Source organism: Lithobates pipiens, unplaced genomic scaffold (assembly GCF_037356315.1).
Source record: "Lithobates pipiens isolate NorthernLeopardFrog02 unplaced genomic scaffold, aLitPip1_a1.2 Scaffold_24, whole genome shotgun sequence".
Taxonomy (NCBI): domain Eukaryota; kingdom Metazoa; phylum Chordata; class Amphibia; order Anura; family Ranidae; genus Lithobates; species Lithobates pipiens.
In genome coordinates, this window is record NW_027507786.1 from 6865424 (window position 1) to 6881915 (window position 16492).

The 16492-nt window shown below is 47.8% G+C and overlaps 1 protein-coding gene across 3 annotated transcripts in view; it reads right to left on the reverse strand.

Moving 5' to 3' along the window:
- Positions 1-16492, reverse strand: part of IRAG1 (inositol 1,4,5-triphosphate receptor associated 1) — a 213544-nt gene that overhangs the window by 132191 nt on the left and 64861 nt on the right. For 2 of the 3 annotated variants that reach the window (XM_077453557.1, XM_077453555.1), the window contains exon 1: positions 8950-9002. The exons of the other annotated variant lie outside the window; for it this stretch is intronic. The gene's annotated coding sequence lies outside the window, so the exon portion shown is untranslated. Of the gene's footprint in view, positions 1-8949; positions 9003-16492 lie in introns of those variants that run through there. 3 annotated transcript variants of the gene reach the window in all.

Below are 16492 nucleotides of genomic sequence, written 5' to 3' on the forward strand. Positions count from 1 at the left end.
AGAAGACGAGGCTGGACGGTGAGAGCCTGCAGTGTGGCTTTGTGTGTTCCGTTGCTCCCACTGGGCTCGGTGATGGCTGCTCATGTGCCTTCTTAAGGCGGTCGTCCCTAGGTGAGTATTGGGCTTACCGCGACTAACGCGTTGACTGCAAAGATTGCAGATGGCAACGCTATTGTCAGCAGCGGACACGTTAAAAAAAGCCCACACTGCGGAGCCATGTGCCGGTGTCCTGGGAGCGCCAGATGTGACCGTACATGGTCGATGACTCGCTCCTGATACATTTGCAGTCTGCTTTGTCCCTGCTGTGCAATGTAAGTCATTGCTGCTTCTCCTCCCTATCTGCTGGTCCATATCTCCCTCTGAACTCCCCTCCTCTTCCTCTCTTGTGGGCACCCACGTGACATCACTAGACACGTCATCATCAACGTCACCTTCCCCACCGCTATAAGTAGAGTAGGCAGCAACACCGGGGACCAACCTCCTCCTTGGGCTGATCTGGGTACTGGCGTCAGACTGCTGAGTAGCGCTTGTTGCTACCTCCTCTTCCTGATCCAATACCAAGAGTGGCTGCGCATCAGAAATGTCCTCTTGATATGGATCGGAAAATAATTCCAGTGACTCAAGCGGAAGGTATGTGGTGGTGGTGGTGGTGGTCGTGTTGTTGGTGGTAGTGTCTTTGGGGGTGCACATAGCAGAGAGTGAAGAAGAGGGTGCAGATCGAGAGGATGAGGAGGGTGCAGAAGAGTAAGGCTGAGCGAGCCACTCAACCAAGTCTGGTGCATCCTTTAAAGTAATTGAACGCACCTTCTGCAACTTCCCACTTTGGCTCAAGCCTGTTGCTCCTGCCCTACCCCTACCACCCCTGCGGAAGGGCCTGCCTCTTCCTCTGCATGTCATTTTTTAAATGACCCTGTGACAAAACTCTTAGTCCCTATACCGCTGAAGGACTGCTGCAGTATAGGTGAGCGGTCAGCAGTGGTGCACGTCAACCCTATCTATTGTGGACCTATAGCGGTCCTTACAGAACAGCAGACTGTACCGCACTCAAGCCTATGTACCGTAGCACCCTATACCAAGTTACCAGTCCTTATAAGAACTTTTGTGGACCAAGCAGGTTGTGTATTAGTGTTTAGCAGACTGTACGTCAGTCCCTATACCGCTGAAGGACTGCTGCAGTATAGGGCAGCGGTCAGCAGTGGTGCACGTCAACCCTATCTATTGTGGACCGATAGCGGTCCTTACAGAACAGCAGACTGTACCGCACTCAAGCCTATGTACCGTAGCACCCTATACCAAGTTACCAGTCCTTATAAGAACTTTTGTGGACCAAGCAGGTTGTGTGTTAGTGTTTAGCAGACTGTGCGTCAGTCCCTATACCGCTGAAGGACTGCTGCAGTATAGGGCAGCGGTCAGCAGTAGTGCACGGCAACCCTATGTATTGTGGACCGATAGCGGTCCTTACAGAACAGCAGACTGTAACGCACTCAGGCCTATGTACCGTAGCACCCTATACCAAGTTACCAGTCCTTATAAGAACTTTTGTGGACCAAGCAGGTTGTGTGTTAGTGATTAGCAGACTGTACGTCAGTCCCTATACCAATGAAGGACTGCTGCAGTATAGGGCAGCGGTCAGCAGTAGTGCACGGCAACCCTATGTATTGTGGACCGATAGCGGTCCTTACAGAACAGCAGACTGTAACGCACTCAGGCCTATGTACCGTAGCACCCTATACCAAGTTACCAGTCCTTATAAAAACTTTTGTGGACCAAGCAGGTTGTGTGTTAGTGTTTAGCAGACTGTGCGTCAGTCCCTATACCGCTGAAGGACTGCTGCAGTATAGGGCAGCGGTCAGCAGTGGTGCACGTCAACCCTATCTATTGTGGACCGATAGCGGTCCTTACAGAACAGCAGACTGTACCGCACTCAAGCCTATGTACCGTAGCACCCTATACCAAGTTACCAGTCCTTATAAGAACTTTTGTGGACCAAGCAGGTTGTGTATTAGTGTTTAGCAGACTGTACGTCAGTCCCTATACCGCTGAAGGACTGCTGCAGTATAGGGCAGCGGTCAGCAGTGGTGCACGTCAACCCTATCTATTGTGGACCGATAGCGGTCCTTACAGAACAGCAGACTGTACCGCACTCAAGCCTATGTACCGTAGCACCCTATACCAAGTTACCAGTCCTTATAAGAACTTTTGTGGAACAAGCAGGTTGTGTGTTAGTGATTAGCAGACTGTACGTCAGTCCCTATACCAATGAAGGACTGCTGCAGTATAGGGCAGCGGTCAGCAGTAGTGCACGGCAACCCTATGTATTGTGGACCGATAGCGGTCCTTACAGAACAGCAGACTGTACTGCACTCAGGCCTATGTACCGTAGCACCCTATACCAAGTTACCAGTCCTTATAAGAACTTTTGTGGACCAAGCAGGTTGTGTGTTAGTGTTTAGCAGACTGTGCGTCAGTCCCTATACCGCTGAAGGACTGCTGCAGTATAGGGCAGCGGTCAGCAGTAGTGCACGGCAACCCTATGTATTGTGGACCGATAGCGGTCCTTACAGAACAGCAGACTGTAACGCACTCAGGCCTATGTACCGTAGCACCCTATACCAAGTTACCAGTCCTTATAAGAACTTTTGTGGACCAAGCAGGTTGTGTGTTAGTGATTAGCAGACTGTACGTCAGTCCCTATACCAATGAAGGACTGCTGCAGTATAGGGCAGCGGTCAGCAGTAGTGCACGGCAACCCTATGTATTGTGGACCGATAGCGGTCCTTACAGAACAGCAGACTGTAACGCACTCAGGCCTATGTACCGTAGCACCCTATACCAAGTTACCAGTCCTTATAAAAACTTTTGTGGACCAAGCAGGTTGTGTGTTAGTGTTTAGCAGACTGTGCGTCAGTCCCTATACCGCTGAAGGACTGCTGCAGTATAGGGCAGCGGTCAGCAGTGGTGCACGTCAACCCTATCTATTGTGGACCGATAGCGGTCCTTACAGAACAGCAGACTGTACCGCACTCAAGCCTATGTACCGTAGCACCCTATACCAAGTTACCAGTCCTTATAAAAACTTTTGTGGACCAAGCAGGTTGTGTGTTAGTGTTTAGCAGACTGTGCGTCAGTCCCTATACCGCTGAAGGACTGCTGCAGTATAGGGCAGCGGTCAGCAGTGGTGCACGTCAACCCTATCTATTGTGGACCGATAGCGGTCCTTACAGAACAGCAGACTGTACCGCACTCAAGCCTATGTACCGTAGCACCCTATACCAAGTTACCAGTCCTTATAAGAACTTTTGTGGACCAAGCAGGTTGTGTATTAGTGTTTAGCAGACTGTACGTCAGTCCCTATACCGCTGAAGGACTGCTGCAGTATAGGGCAGCGGTCAGCAGTGGTGCACGTCAACCCTATCTATTGTGGACCGATAGCGGTCCTTACAGAACAGCAGACTGTACCGCACTCAAGCCTATGTACCGTAGCACCCTATACCAAGTTACCAGTCCTTATAAGAACTTTTGTGGAACAAGCAGGTTGTGTGTTAGTGATTAGCAGACTGTACGTCAGTCCCTATACCAATGAAGGACTGCTGCAGTATAGGGCAGCGGTCAGCAGTAGTGCACGGCAACCCTATGTATTGTGGACCGATAGCGGTCCTTACAGAACAGCAGACTGTAACGCACTCAGGCCTATGTACCGTAGCACCCTATACCAAGTTACCAGTCCTTATAAGAACTTTTGTGGACCAAGCAGGTTGTGTGTTAGTGATTAGCAGACTGTACGTCAGTCCCTATACCAATGAAGGACTGCTGCAGTATAGGGCAGCGGTCAGCAGTAGTGCACGGCAACCCTATGTATTGTGGACCGATAGCGGTCCTTACAGAACAGCAGACTGTACTGCACTCAGGCCTATGTACCGTAGCACCCTATACCAAGTTACCAGTCCTTATAAAAACTTTTGTGGACCAAGCAGGTTGTGTGTTAGTGTTTAGCAGACTGTGCGTCAGTCCCTATACCGCTGAAGGACTGCTGCAGTATAGGGCAGCGGTCAGCAGTAGTGCACGGCAACCCTATGTATTGTGGACCGATAGCGGTCCTTACAGAACAGCAGACTGTAACGCACTCAGGCCTATGTACCGTAGCACCCTATACCAAGTTACCAGTCCTTATAAGAACTTTTGTGGACCAAGCAGGTTGTGTGTTAGTGATTAGCAGACTGTACGTCAGTCCCTATACCAATGAAGGACTGCTGCAGTATAGGGCAGCGGTCAGCAGTAGTGCACGGCAACCCTATGTATTGTGGACCGATAGCGGTCCTTACAGAACAGCAGACTGTACCGCACCCAAGCCTATGTACCGTAGCACCCTAGACAGACCAAGTTACCAGTCCTGATAAAGAGCTTTGTGGAACAAGTGAGTTGTGAATGATTAGCAGACTGCAGCAGAAGGGCAGCAGTCAAGTATAATATTCTTTCTATATTTGGAAGAAAGAATATTATACGTGTACAAGCCTATTACCGTACCACTGATACCAGTCCTGAAAAGAACCTTTGTGGAACTAATAGTAACAGCAAGTCTTTAAAATTATCCTCACTGCCTGACACACTGCTTCCTGCCTGTCCCTATACAAATTGGCAAAAAAGAGTAGGCTGGAACGATTAGCTGGAACAGCTCTTTTGTGGACCTGATAGTAACAGCTAATGATGATGATGATGATGATGATGAAGAAAGACTAATCTGGCTGAGCTGTCCCTAAAATAGCAGCATACAGCGCTCTGTCCCTTTATCTAAACTGACAAAAGAAACTCAGGCTGCTGACCTAACACCTATACCAGTCCTGAAAAGAACTTTTGTGTACCAAATAGCTAGCGTTTTCTCTGTCCCTACTCCACACAGGATCCTTTCCCTACAGTGACAGAAGAAAGAATGTAAAATGGCCACCGGATCGGGTGTATTTATAGGTTAGGGGGAATGTCCAAGTGTCCATGAGCTGTCATGTCTCAATTGGTTGTCCTGTAACACATGATAAACGTGTCACGAAAGGTTAAAGTTCTTGTATACATTAAACACGTAAGTCCGCCGGGGCGAACGACGGAAAAAGGCGTTCGAACCCGCGGACGGCGAAAGTCGGAAATTCGCCGCGAAACGACCGCCGGGCGAACCGTTCGGCCATCACTATTGGTGGTTCAGTTGTTTGCCGATAGCAGCATTTATGAATTAGGCCTCATGCACACGGACGTTTTTACAGTCGCTTTTTTGAGCTTTTTTTGCAGCTTAAAAACGGCTGTCCATGTTAGTCTATGGCTTCATGCCCACCTAGGCGTTTTTAAGCTGTAAAAAAAACCCAGGACCAGTGCGTTCCACGGCGTGGAGCTAGAGCTGTAAAAACGCGAATCGCGGGAAAATGCGCAAAAACGTGCACAAACGCGCAAAAACGCGTATAAACGCACAACATATTTTCTTTGTTTTCTGAGTGCTATAGCCAAGAGATGTGTTTCTTAAAAAACGCTACTTAACACTAACGCTAAAAAACGTGCAAAAACGCCAATGCAAAACGCGGTAAAAATCCAGTTTTTTAACGAAGATTTTTCCAGGCGTCGGAGCTAGCTTTGCAGCCAGGTTTTTAAAACGTCCGTGTGCATGAGCACTTAGTGTTTGGTCATATACACACTATTTTTCACCTTTTTATTTTAGGTATTTCATGAGTGGTTGGGTGAGCGCAGATTGATTCACATACACACAGTGTTGCATGACCACGCAATTGTCAATGTGACAGCGCTGAAAACAGAAACTTGGCCAGGAAGGGGGGTGAAAATGCCCGGTATTGAAGTGGTTAAGAACCTTTCACCCAAGCTTTCCAATTAGGGCCGCCTCAGTTTTTCATGCGGATCCGATAGCTCCATGTAGGTCTACTGGAGTCCTGCATGTAAATGGACTTGTGCCCGTTTACCATTACCCGTTTACCCTTTTATCTACCTCCTCCGTGTCCATTCAGGTACAAAAAGAAAAAAAATTAGAAAAAGGACATTTTTTTCTATTTTTCAGACCTAAATGTGACAGATCAGAGGTGGCCTGATGTAAGGGGACACAAAGTCCATTTACATCTGGCCACTCAGAGCCCATTCACAAGCCCACCCCTGTCCACTGTGTGGAGTCCCAGTCAGCTCTACTTTTGAATGGTGAGGCACTGTGACAGCTTCCTGGCAGGAACACACCTCCCAACTTTCTGAGATGGGAATGAGGGACACCTATCAGCAAAAGTATGCAGGCATAGGACACACCCCACTGCCACACCCCCTTAACCACTTGCCGACCACCGCACTCCAATATACGTCGGCACAATGGCAGCGGTGTGCAAAAGGGGCGTACCTGTACGTCCCCTTTAAGAGGCGGGGATAGCAGGCGCGCGCCGCCATGTACAGCGCGACCGTGCCCATGGGACCGGCGGACTCGATGTCCACTAGTCTCCCGGCGATTGTGTCACAGAGCCTCAGAACGGGGAAGTGCCTGTGTAAACAAGGCATATCCCCGCTCTGCCTTGTGACATGACAGATCACTGCTCCCTGTCATCGGGAGTGGTGATCGCTGTCATGTCCTAGGTAGCCCACCCCCCCAGTTAGAATCACTCCCTAGGACACACTTAACCCCTTCATCGCCCCCTAGTGGTTAACACCTTCACTGCCATTTACACAGTAATCGCTGCATTTTTATAGCACTGATCGCTGTATAAATGACGATGGTCCCAAAATGGTGTCAAAAGTGTCCGCAATGTCGCAGACCCAATAAAAATCGCAGATCGCCGCCCATTACTTATAAAAAAATTATAATGTCATAAAACTATCCCCTATTTTGTAGACGCTATAACTTTTGCGCAAACCAAATATACGCTTATTGCGATTTTTTTTGATTTTTTTACCAAAAATATGTAGAATACATATTGGCTTAAAGTGGGGTGCCCCCTAAAAAAAAAAAAAAAAATTTAAGTTAGCAGCTACAAATACTGCAGCTGCTGACTTAATCGGACACTTACCCATTCCAGGGTCCAGCGATGCGGTGGAATGAAGCCCCCCCCCTCGTTCCCCGCTCCACTCGCGGCGCCAGCATTCTTACTGTGAGCACCCAGCTAAGAAGCATGCGCGCGGCGCCGGGCGCCATGATACGCCGCACAGTCATCTGGGACAGGTCCCAGGTGACTGTGCGGCACGAGAGGAAGTGATGTCACCAGCCCGGGCATTGAAGAAGGCAGACTACGAGGGACCCCCTAGGAACAGGCATTTAGAGGTGAGTAAACAAAAAAAAATTTTTCCAATTTTTTTTTAATGAATTTTAAGCAATTTTTTTTTTTTTTGGTGGCACCACTTTAAACTGAGGAAAAAATATATATATATTTTTTTTTAAACATTTTTGGGAGATATAGCAAAAAGTAAAAAATATTGCGTTTTTTTCAAAATTGTTGCTCTTTTTTGTTTATAGTGCAAAAAATAACCGCAGGGATGATCAAATACCACCAAAAGAAAGCTCTATTTGTGGGAGAAAAAGGACGTAAATTTTTGGGTGCCACGTTGCACGACTGCGCAACTGTCAGTTAAAGCGACGCAGGGCTGAAGCGGTTAAAGGAGAATTGTACAAAAAAATAAAATAAGAATTCGTTAAACCCACAAGACATTTTTTTACCACTACTATTCCTTTATATTGGCTTTTGGAATTTACAAATGCAGCAATTTAGAAATCAGATGAAAAGTTTAGCGCTGGGAAACATGTTTTGATAGAAAAAAGTGCATTTTATATACATCTTTATATACATCTATAAAGATCAGACCAAAATGAGGAACAAATGAGGGGGGAAAGAGGGACAGTCCCTCCAAATTCCCGGGACAGTCCCTCCAAATTCCCGGGACAGTTCCTCCAAATTCCCGGGACAGTCCCTCCAAATTCCCGGGACAGTCCCTCCAAATTCCCGGGACAGTCCCTCCAAATTCCCGGGACAGTCCCTCCAAATTCCCGGGACAGTCCCTCCAAATTCCCGGGACAGTCCCTCCAAATTCCCGGGACAGTTGGGAGTTATGCAGGAAACCCAGGGTCCGAACTCGCCTGAGATCATTCCTGCAAATTAGTTATTGTAGAAAGTTCTAAAATAAGACACCTCTGCCACTTTATATTACGTGTAATAAGTTTAGCACATTATAGTAAGTTATAAAGTTTTTAATAAGTACAGTATATTATACATCTACATTTTAAGTAGAGAAGCCTCATTTTAAAACTTTGCTGTGAATTCTGTAGCTGCCTGATAAATATCTTAATAACGGACAGGGTGGGGTCAAGGTAGGGGCCCGAAATCAGGATTGTGTGCAATGGGAATATTGACATTCTACCAAAAAGAAACACGTACTTTTCGAGTTCCACAAACACCACTGAATAAAATGTCAATCCTGGCTTTTTGTCTTTCCAATCTTTAGATTTATGTGATGAAATATTTCCGTTGGGACTCCTACAGTATATCTTTAGTTTGACATTCATATTATCCTGACAACCATAGGTGTGTGCACAGGGTGTGGTGGGTGTGCCTGTGCAAACCCCAATCATCCTATGTGGCGCAGATTCCCCCTCCCGCTGCCTGCACCCACCCTGTGCCCCCTCAGTGCCATCAGCTTCCCTCCTTCCTCGCCAGCTGCTGCAGAGGATGATGTAATTTACCAGCCCCTTCCTTTTCTGAATGAACACAGTGAGTGATCGGCACCGTTTGCTCCTGTGTCCTTTCAGAACTGAAGCATTGCAAACTGTACAAAAAATATAAAGTAGGTGTTAATTAACCACTTCAGCCCCGGAAGGATTTGCCCCCTTCCTGACCATGCCATTTTTTTGTGATACGGCACTGCGTGTCGATTTAACTGACAATTGCGCGGTCGTGCAACGTGACACCCAAACAGTTCCTGCTTGTGTGTTCTTACCTCCTTGCTGCAGTGTTTCTCTACCAGATGCCTTTCACATGTGTGGTTGGCTGTGCTCACCTATGGGCGTCGTCTGCTAATCCTTGGACTTTTATTTCCTTCCCTTCCATCACTTCCTGGCCCGCCTCCTAGTTTGCTTGTCTATATAAGACATGCTCAGCCAGAACCCACAGTGGTCTGTCTGCTGTCTGCTGTCTGCTGTCTGCTGTCTGCTGTCTGCTGTCTGCTGTCTGCTGTCTGCTGTCTGCTGTCTGCTGTCGTTCCCTCCCTCCCTCCCTCACTCTGACCTCAGCTTGTTTTCTGGATTCAGTTTTGTCTGCTGCTACTCAACACACTAGTGGTCTCTGCGTTCTCAGCTGTGTGTACCTGGGGGCTGCGACCTGGTTCCAGCTTGCTGCAAGTCCATCCCCACTGTCAGGGGCTCTGGTGAAGAAGCAGGCAGGGATGTTGCACCCTGGGGAACCCTGCGTTGGCGCTCTACAAGAGCTCACTACCACAGACTCCTGACAGTACTTCCCATTCGTTCACTGATTAGTGCAGCTGAGGCTGAAGAGTAAGGAACTGAGGAATCTCTGTCCTCAATTCTTTTCTCTTTCTCAAAAGTGAGACATTGGGGATCTGTTTAGCCCCCCCCCCCTGACATTTCTCCAAAGCCCCCCAACAGGGCTCCAAAAAATTGTGAAAAATAATAATTTTGTAATAAAGCTATAAAGAAAAATAGCTGATGCTGCCCTACTGAAGCCGTCCACTGCTCTACTGACACTGTAAGGCCGCGTACACACGGGCGGACTGTTCGCCCAACTTTGTCCGCTGAACAGTGTTTGGGCGGACAGTCCGCTCGTGTGTGGGCTTTCAGCGGACAGTTTCAGCGGACAGTTGGACGGACAAGGTTTTTCGGAAATTCCGAAAAACTGTCCGCTGAAACCTTGTTGTTTCGTGTGTAGGCTTGTTCGTCAAACAAAGTTGCGCGCATGCTCAGAAAGGATTTTCACGCCGAAAGCTATAATGCAGTGTATAGGACGTCGTATTTTTCGTCCCGTCGTACATGCCGTTCACGTCATCGCGCACGGTTTCAGCAAACTGTTAGTTCGTCGTGTGTGGCCATGTCCGTCCATGCTAGGTTTGAGCGGACTGTTTGCCGAAACTGTTGGACGGACAAAGTTGGGCGAACAGTCCGCGCGTGTGTACGCGGCCTTAGTTTAATTCCTTTTTAAAATGTATGTTTACATGTATTTATAAGGCTCGGTTCACACTGCTGCGACCTACAGTGCGACTTTGCCAGGCGAGTTTCTGGTGATTTGCTTGCGACTTGAGTACGAATTTGAAGCAACTTATAAGTGACTTTCAAGGAATACCTGGGTAATCTTCCTGTAATGTCGGGTCCAATTCACATCAATATAGATGAGGATCCGACTTGGAGCCGCCCTCCAGAGCATCCAGACCTTTTGATACACCATTGTGGATAAGGTATATAAATGAAATTACTGCCCAGATTTTTCGGTGCTCTGGAGTCGAGCTAATTAGCCTACCATATCTTAAAGGCCCAGATGGTCCCTGGCATATGGTGTGAAGTATCATCTTGGGGTTGGGGCCCATTGCCCCTTGTGGGGAGATTGAGTTGAGCCCACTGCTCCCCATACTCTTGGACTTCTGGTGTCTCGTGGAGGAAAATTTCCTTGTTTTTAAATAATGCGGCTATTTAGGATATGAATATCTAGATCCATATGATGATATTGTGTAATTATAACCACCTACCCCTGAAGAAGAGAAACTACGTAATCTCTCGAAACGCGTTGGGTACTACTCTGATCTTGGTTTTACCATTGACAGAGAACTGTGGTTATTCATTTTGTAATCATGTATTTACTGTAACTGCATCAATTGTATTGTTTTAATTCTGCTCTACAATATTTTGTTTTTCAATATTTACAAATAAATACATTTTGGACTTATTTTTTTAAATTCAAATCCTACTTTTTTTGGAGTTTACGCCCTTAAAAGTCCCACTAGAGGGTTTTTCTGTAGATTGATTAAAGTCTTTGGGCACAAGTCAGATAAAGTCGCTTTGAAGTAATACAGGGACCTTTTCTAACGTAGTGACTTCAATAGCGCTAATTAACCACTTACGGACCGCTCTCCGTCGGTACTTTGATGTAGAATACTGGGGTTTATGGTAGCAGATAGCTGCCATAACCCCGGCATTTTCTGAAACAGCGGGGCGGGCCTCTTTAGGATACAAGTGGTCTCCGTGGCGGATTCGGTGCCCACCCTCTTCCGCTGCGTCCCGGTCTTCTCCAAAGCTTACCTGAGCCGCCAATAGAGGCGGAGGCGATCCGATTCTTTCCCCTTTAGAGGCTGTGATGCGAGTGAGGGAATGATGGTCCCCACTCGACACAATGACGTTGGATGACGGAAAACGACATCAAACGTCACTTCCGCCCAATGGCCTTAAAGGGGAAATTATTATTATTTTTTTTTTTTATTGCATTTAAGTGTAAATGTGAGATCTGAGGTCTTTTTGACGTCTCATATTTAAGAGGTCCTGTCATGCTTTTTTTCTATTACAAGTGCCATTTTCAGATCACTCCAGAGATGTTCACTTGGGTTCAAGTCTGGGCTCTGGCTGAGCCACTCAAGGACATTCACAGAGTTGTCCCGTAGCCACTCCTTTGTTATCTTGGCTGTGTGCTTAGGGTCGTTATCCTGTTGGAAGATGAACCTTCGCCCCAGTTTGAGGTCCAGAGCGCTCAAGGATGTCTCTGTACATTGCTGCATTAATTTTTCCCTTGATCCTGACTAGTCTCCCAGTTCCTGGCACTGGAAAACATCCCCACAGCATGATGCTGTCACCACCATGCTTCACGGTAGGGATTGTGTTGGCCAGGTGATGAACGGTGCCTGGCTCCCTCCAGACATGACGCTTACCATTCAGGCCAAAGAGTTCAATCTTTGTTTCATCAGACCACTCTACCATACAGGCCTGATTGGTGGAGTGCTGCAGAGATGATTGTTCTTCTGGAAGGTTCTCCTCTCTCCGCAGAGAAACACTGAGATCTGTCAGAGTGACCATCGGGGTTCTTGGTCACCTGCTGGACTAAGGCCCTTCTCCCCGATTGCTCAGTTTGGCCGGGCGGCCCGCTCTAGGAAGAGTCCTGGTGGTTCCAAACATCTTCCATTTACAGATGATTGAGGCCACTGTCCTCATTGGGACCTTCAATGTTGCAGAAATGTTTCTGTACCCTTCCCCCGATCTGTACCTCCATACAATCCTGTCTCAGAGGTCTACAGACATTTCCTTGGACTTCATGGCTTGGTTTGTGCTCTGACATGCACTGTTACCTGTGGGACCTTTATATAGACAGGTGTGTGCCTTTCCAAATCATGTCCAATCAACTGAGGTTACCACAGGTGACTCCAAGTTGTAGAAACATCTCAAGGATGATCAGTGGAAACAGGAGGCACCTGAGCTCAATTCTGAGTGTCATGGCAAAGGCTGTGAATACATCTGTACATGGGAGTTTTTCATTATTTTTTTTTTTTTTATAAATTTGAAAAGATTTCAAACAGACTTCGTTCCCCTTGTCATTATGGGGGATTGTTTGTAGAATTTTGAGGAAAATTATGAATTTAACCCATTTTGGAATAAGGCTGTAACAGAACAAAATGTGGAAAAAGTGAAGCGCTGTGAATACTTTCCGAATGCACCGAATGTGTCTGAGCAGCAGTGGCGGTGCGTCCATAAAGGTCGCAGGAGCGCCACCCCCTCTATCCTGTCACTTCTCTCTCACCATAGTTAGATTCATGCATTGCATGAATCTATCTATGGTCGCCGCTGCCGCCCCCTATTTAGGTGTCCGGCCCCTTGTCGGGTGCCGGACACCTGAATTACAGTGGTGGGGTTTTTTTTTTGGAAGGGCCTGATTAGAGCCGTGGGCTCTAATAGGTGTCCTGATTAGAGCCACAGGCTCTAATTGGCTTTCAAAGTGGTAAACAGCGGGCGCAATGCTGTGCGTTCGCTGTTTACTCAGTGTTGAGTTAGGAACACTGACCCACCTCTCAGCCAATCAGGTCTGGCTACCTGTCACCTGATTGGCTGAAACAACAGGCGCTATGATTGGACGCCTGAGAGAGAGAAGCGTGGACGCAACTGTGACCCGCTGCAAGACAGGTAAGTCCCGTGCGATGCACACTGGCAGCATTTGATGGGGCACAGTAGTGGCAATTGATGGGCACAGTGGCAGCAATTGATGGGTATAGTAGCTGCGTTTGATGGACACAGTGGCTGCATTTGATGGGCACAGTGGCTGCGTTTGATGGGCAAACTGACAGCAATTGATGGGGCACAGTGGCAGCAATTGATGGGCACAGTGGCTGCGTTTGATGGGCACAGTGGCTGCGTTTGATGGGCACAGTGGCTGCGTTTGATGGGCAAACTGGCAGCAATTGATGGGGCACAGTGGCAGCAATTGATGGGCACACTGGCAGCAATTGATGGGTACAGTAGCTATGTTTGATGGCACAGTGGCAGCAATTGATGGGCACAGTAGCAGCAATTGATGGGCACACTGGCAGCAATTGATGGGTACAGTAGCTGTGTTTGATGGCACTGTGGCTGCATTTGATGGGCACTGTGGCTGCATTTGATGGGCACAGTAGCTGCGTTTGATGGGCACAGTGGCTGTGTTTGATGGCACAGTGGCAGCAATTGATGGGCACGGTGGCTGCATTTGATGGGCACAGTAGCTGCGTTTGATGGGCACAGTGGCTGTGTTTGATGGGCACAGTGGCTGTGTTTGACTGGCACAGTGGCTGCGTTTGATGGGCACAATGGCTGCAATTGATGGGGCACAGTAGCGGCAATTGATGGGCACAGTGGCAGCAATTGATGGGTACAGTAGCTGGGTTTGATGGGCACAGTAGCTGCATTTGATGGGCACAGTGGCTGCATTTGATGGGCACAGTGGCTGCAATTGATGGGGGTTTTTTTCAGCTTGTTTGCGCCCCCCAAAAATTCTGAGCACCAGCCGCCACTGCTGAGCAGCACTGTGTTTGCAAGCGAAAAGCAGCATTTGACAACAATACCATCTACACAAGCCCTAATAGTCATGGCACTGCCAAAATCTCTGCCTTATATAGATTTTACAAATGACATCCATGGAGGGAGAGGATTTGTACAAGCTCTTAAAAAAATAAAAATAAAACCTTGTGCAAATATTTCATTCTTGCCCAGTCACCCGGAAAGCACTGGAGATTTGCAGTCGGCCTGCTCTGTGAGAATGCAATAATAATAATTATAATAAGGATAATAATGAGGTCCATTTATACACGTTTGCAGCCGCCGGGGACAGATGCAAGGTCTTATTTTTTTTCCCACGATGGCTGATGGGCACATGGATAAGCTTTGTTTTTCTGTGTTGTGGTTTGTTATTATAAACTCGGCTTGAATTAGTATACTAAAGATCCCCCACGGCCCGGGTTCTGAGCGGCAGGCAGATGGGGATAGCTGGACAGCCGCTGTCCCAACATCCTGTCCTGAGACAAAAAGCAATCAAACTCAGAAAAAAAAAAGCTACAGGCTAAGCCATGACAGCTAAAAATAATGGACATGTAGCTGAAAATAATGACCCTTGTAGCAAACTATCCATCGGTATAGCTTAGTGACTTTAGTGCTCAGAGCTACATTATATGCCCAATGGTATATGGACCGCCTTCCAAATGATTGAGTTTAGGTGTTTTAAAGCAGGGGGTCTCCAAACTTTTCAAACAAATGGCCAGTTTATTGAGCTTCAGACTTGAGGAGGGCCGGATTGTGGCCAATAGGGTCAGAAAATGACATGCCCCCTGCATGAGTGAGAATAAATATGGCCTTAGGGTTGGTGGTCAATAGGAGTAGGAGTAGTGTCCCTATGAGTAAGAGGAATAGTATTCCATCACCGATATTGGTGGAAGAAATAGTTCCCCATTGTTGGTGTCAGTGGGAGGAGTAGTGCCCCAAGGGCCGCATAAAGGCTAGTAAAGGGCCACAGTTTGGAGACCACTTTTTTAAAAGGATAGAGTACTGGTAATACTACACTACAATTTACCTACTTGTCTGGAACCTCTCCATGACAATGTCCCTGACAGGCTGGTGACCTGTCCCTACTATAGCCACACGCACAATGCATGCCAACCCGGGAGCCAGGGTCTTAGGTAGGCTCTGCCAGACCCAAGATGGCCACCAAAGTCACATGGGATGCCAGCATTCAATTGAATGCTGCCTCTCTGTGACCGAGGAGATCATAGAGGAACTAGGTTCCTTTTGACTTCCTCCTCTACCTGCATTGCTGCTATGAATGAGCGCCACCTGCAGTGGAGAAAATAGACTGCATCTGCCTACATACCCACATGTGTACATATAGTGTGTATAGAGTTTTTTTTTGTATTGTAACTGTGGCTCTGCTTTAGGATATAGGAATTTCAGGTTCTGTCTGCCTTAGGCTGGGTTCACACTGCTGCGGCTACGAGAACCGGATGTGATTCGCACCGCACTGCAGTGCAAATCACATCCGATCTCTGTGCGATGCGAGTTCAGCCATACAGATAGTATGGCTGAATTCGCATCGCAACCGCTCCAAACTCGTACAGGACCCTTTTTTTGGTCCGCAGCAGAATCGGATTGCATGGGTGTTCACACCATGCGATCCGATTCCTGTCCGAGTTTGCAGATCGCACTGCGATATGCGAACTGATCTGGGGGTGTCATTAACATTTCACTGACACTCCCAGCAGTTCGCATAGGGCAGTGTGAACTGCCGCCGGGAGGCATGCGATGCGGGAACCCGCCGCGGATTCGCGGCGTTCCCGCATCGCTGTAGTGTGAACCCAGCCTGAAAGTGAATTTGTGCTTTGCCCAGACAGGTGACAGTTTAGTGCTGATTACAGTCGGGTAGGGCACGGCGAGGCCGCTTCTGCTGTGAATTGTCACAGCAGAAACCAATTAGCAGGTGTCGCCCAATGGATGTCCACCGGCACCTGCCGATCATCGGGAAAACACACAGAACGGAGCTCTGCCTATGCAATCAAGGCAGACATCTGTATTGCCAGGGGGTAAGTGATGGATTTTCTTTTCCTGCAAAGCAGCGAAAGAAAATTTGTCACTTTGCCTAAGTGAAAGCAGCACACACAGTACACACAAACACTGGCTAGGCACACATTTGACCCTTTGATTGCTGTTTAGCCCCTTCCCAGCCAGTGTCATTAGTACAGTGCATAATTTTAGCACTGATCACTGTATTGGTGTGTCAGGGCTGGGCTCACCCTTCCTTCTCTGAGCTGGACGCTCAGCTGTCGGCTAATTGCCAGCTCCTATCTCTCCACAATTATTCAGCTGTTGATGATATCCTGCTCGACAGTCCTGCCTCCTTAAGCCGCCCAGTTCAGAGGTTCTATGCCTTCACCTTGGTCAACATCACAGAGACTATCTCCTGCTTTCCTGTTAAAGACTTGCTTGTCTGACATCCCTTCTGGCTCCAGATCCTGCTTGCTGTTTTACTACGCTCATCTC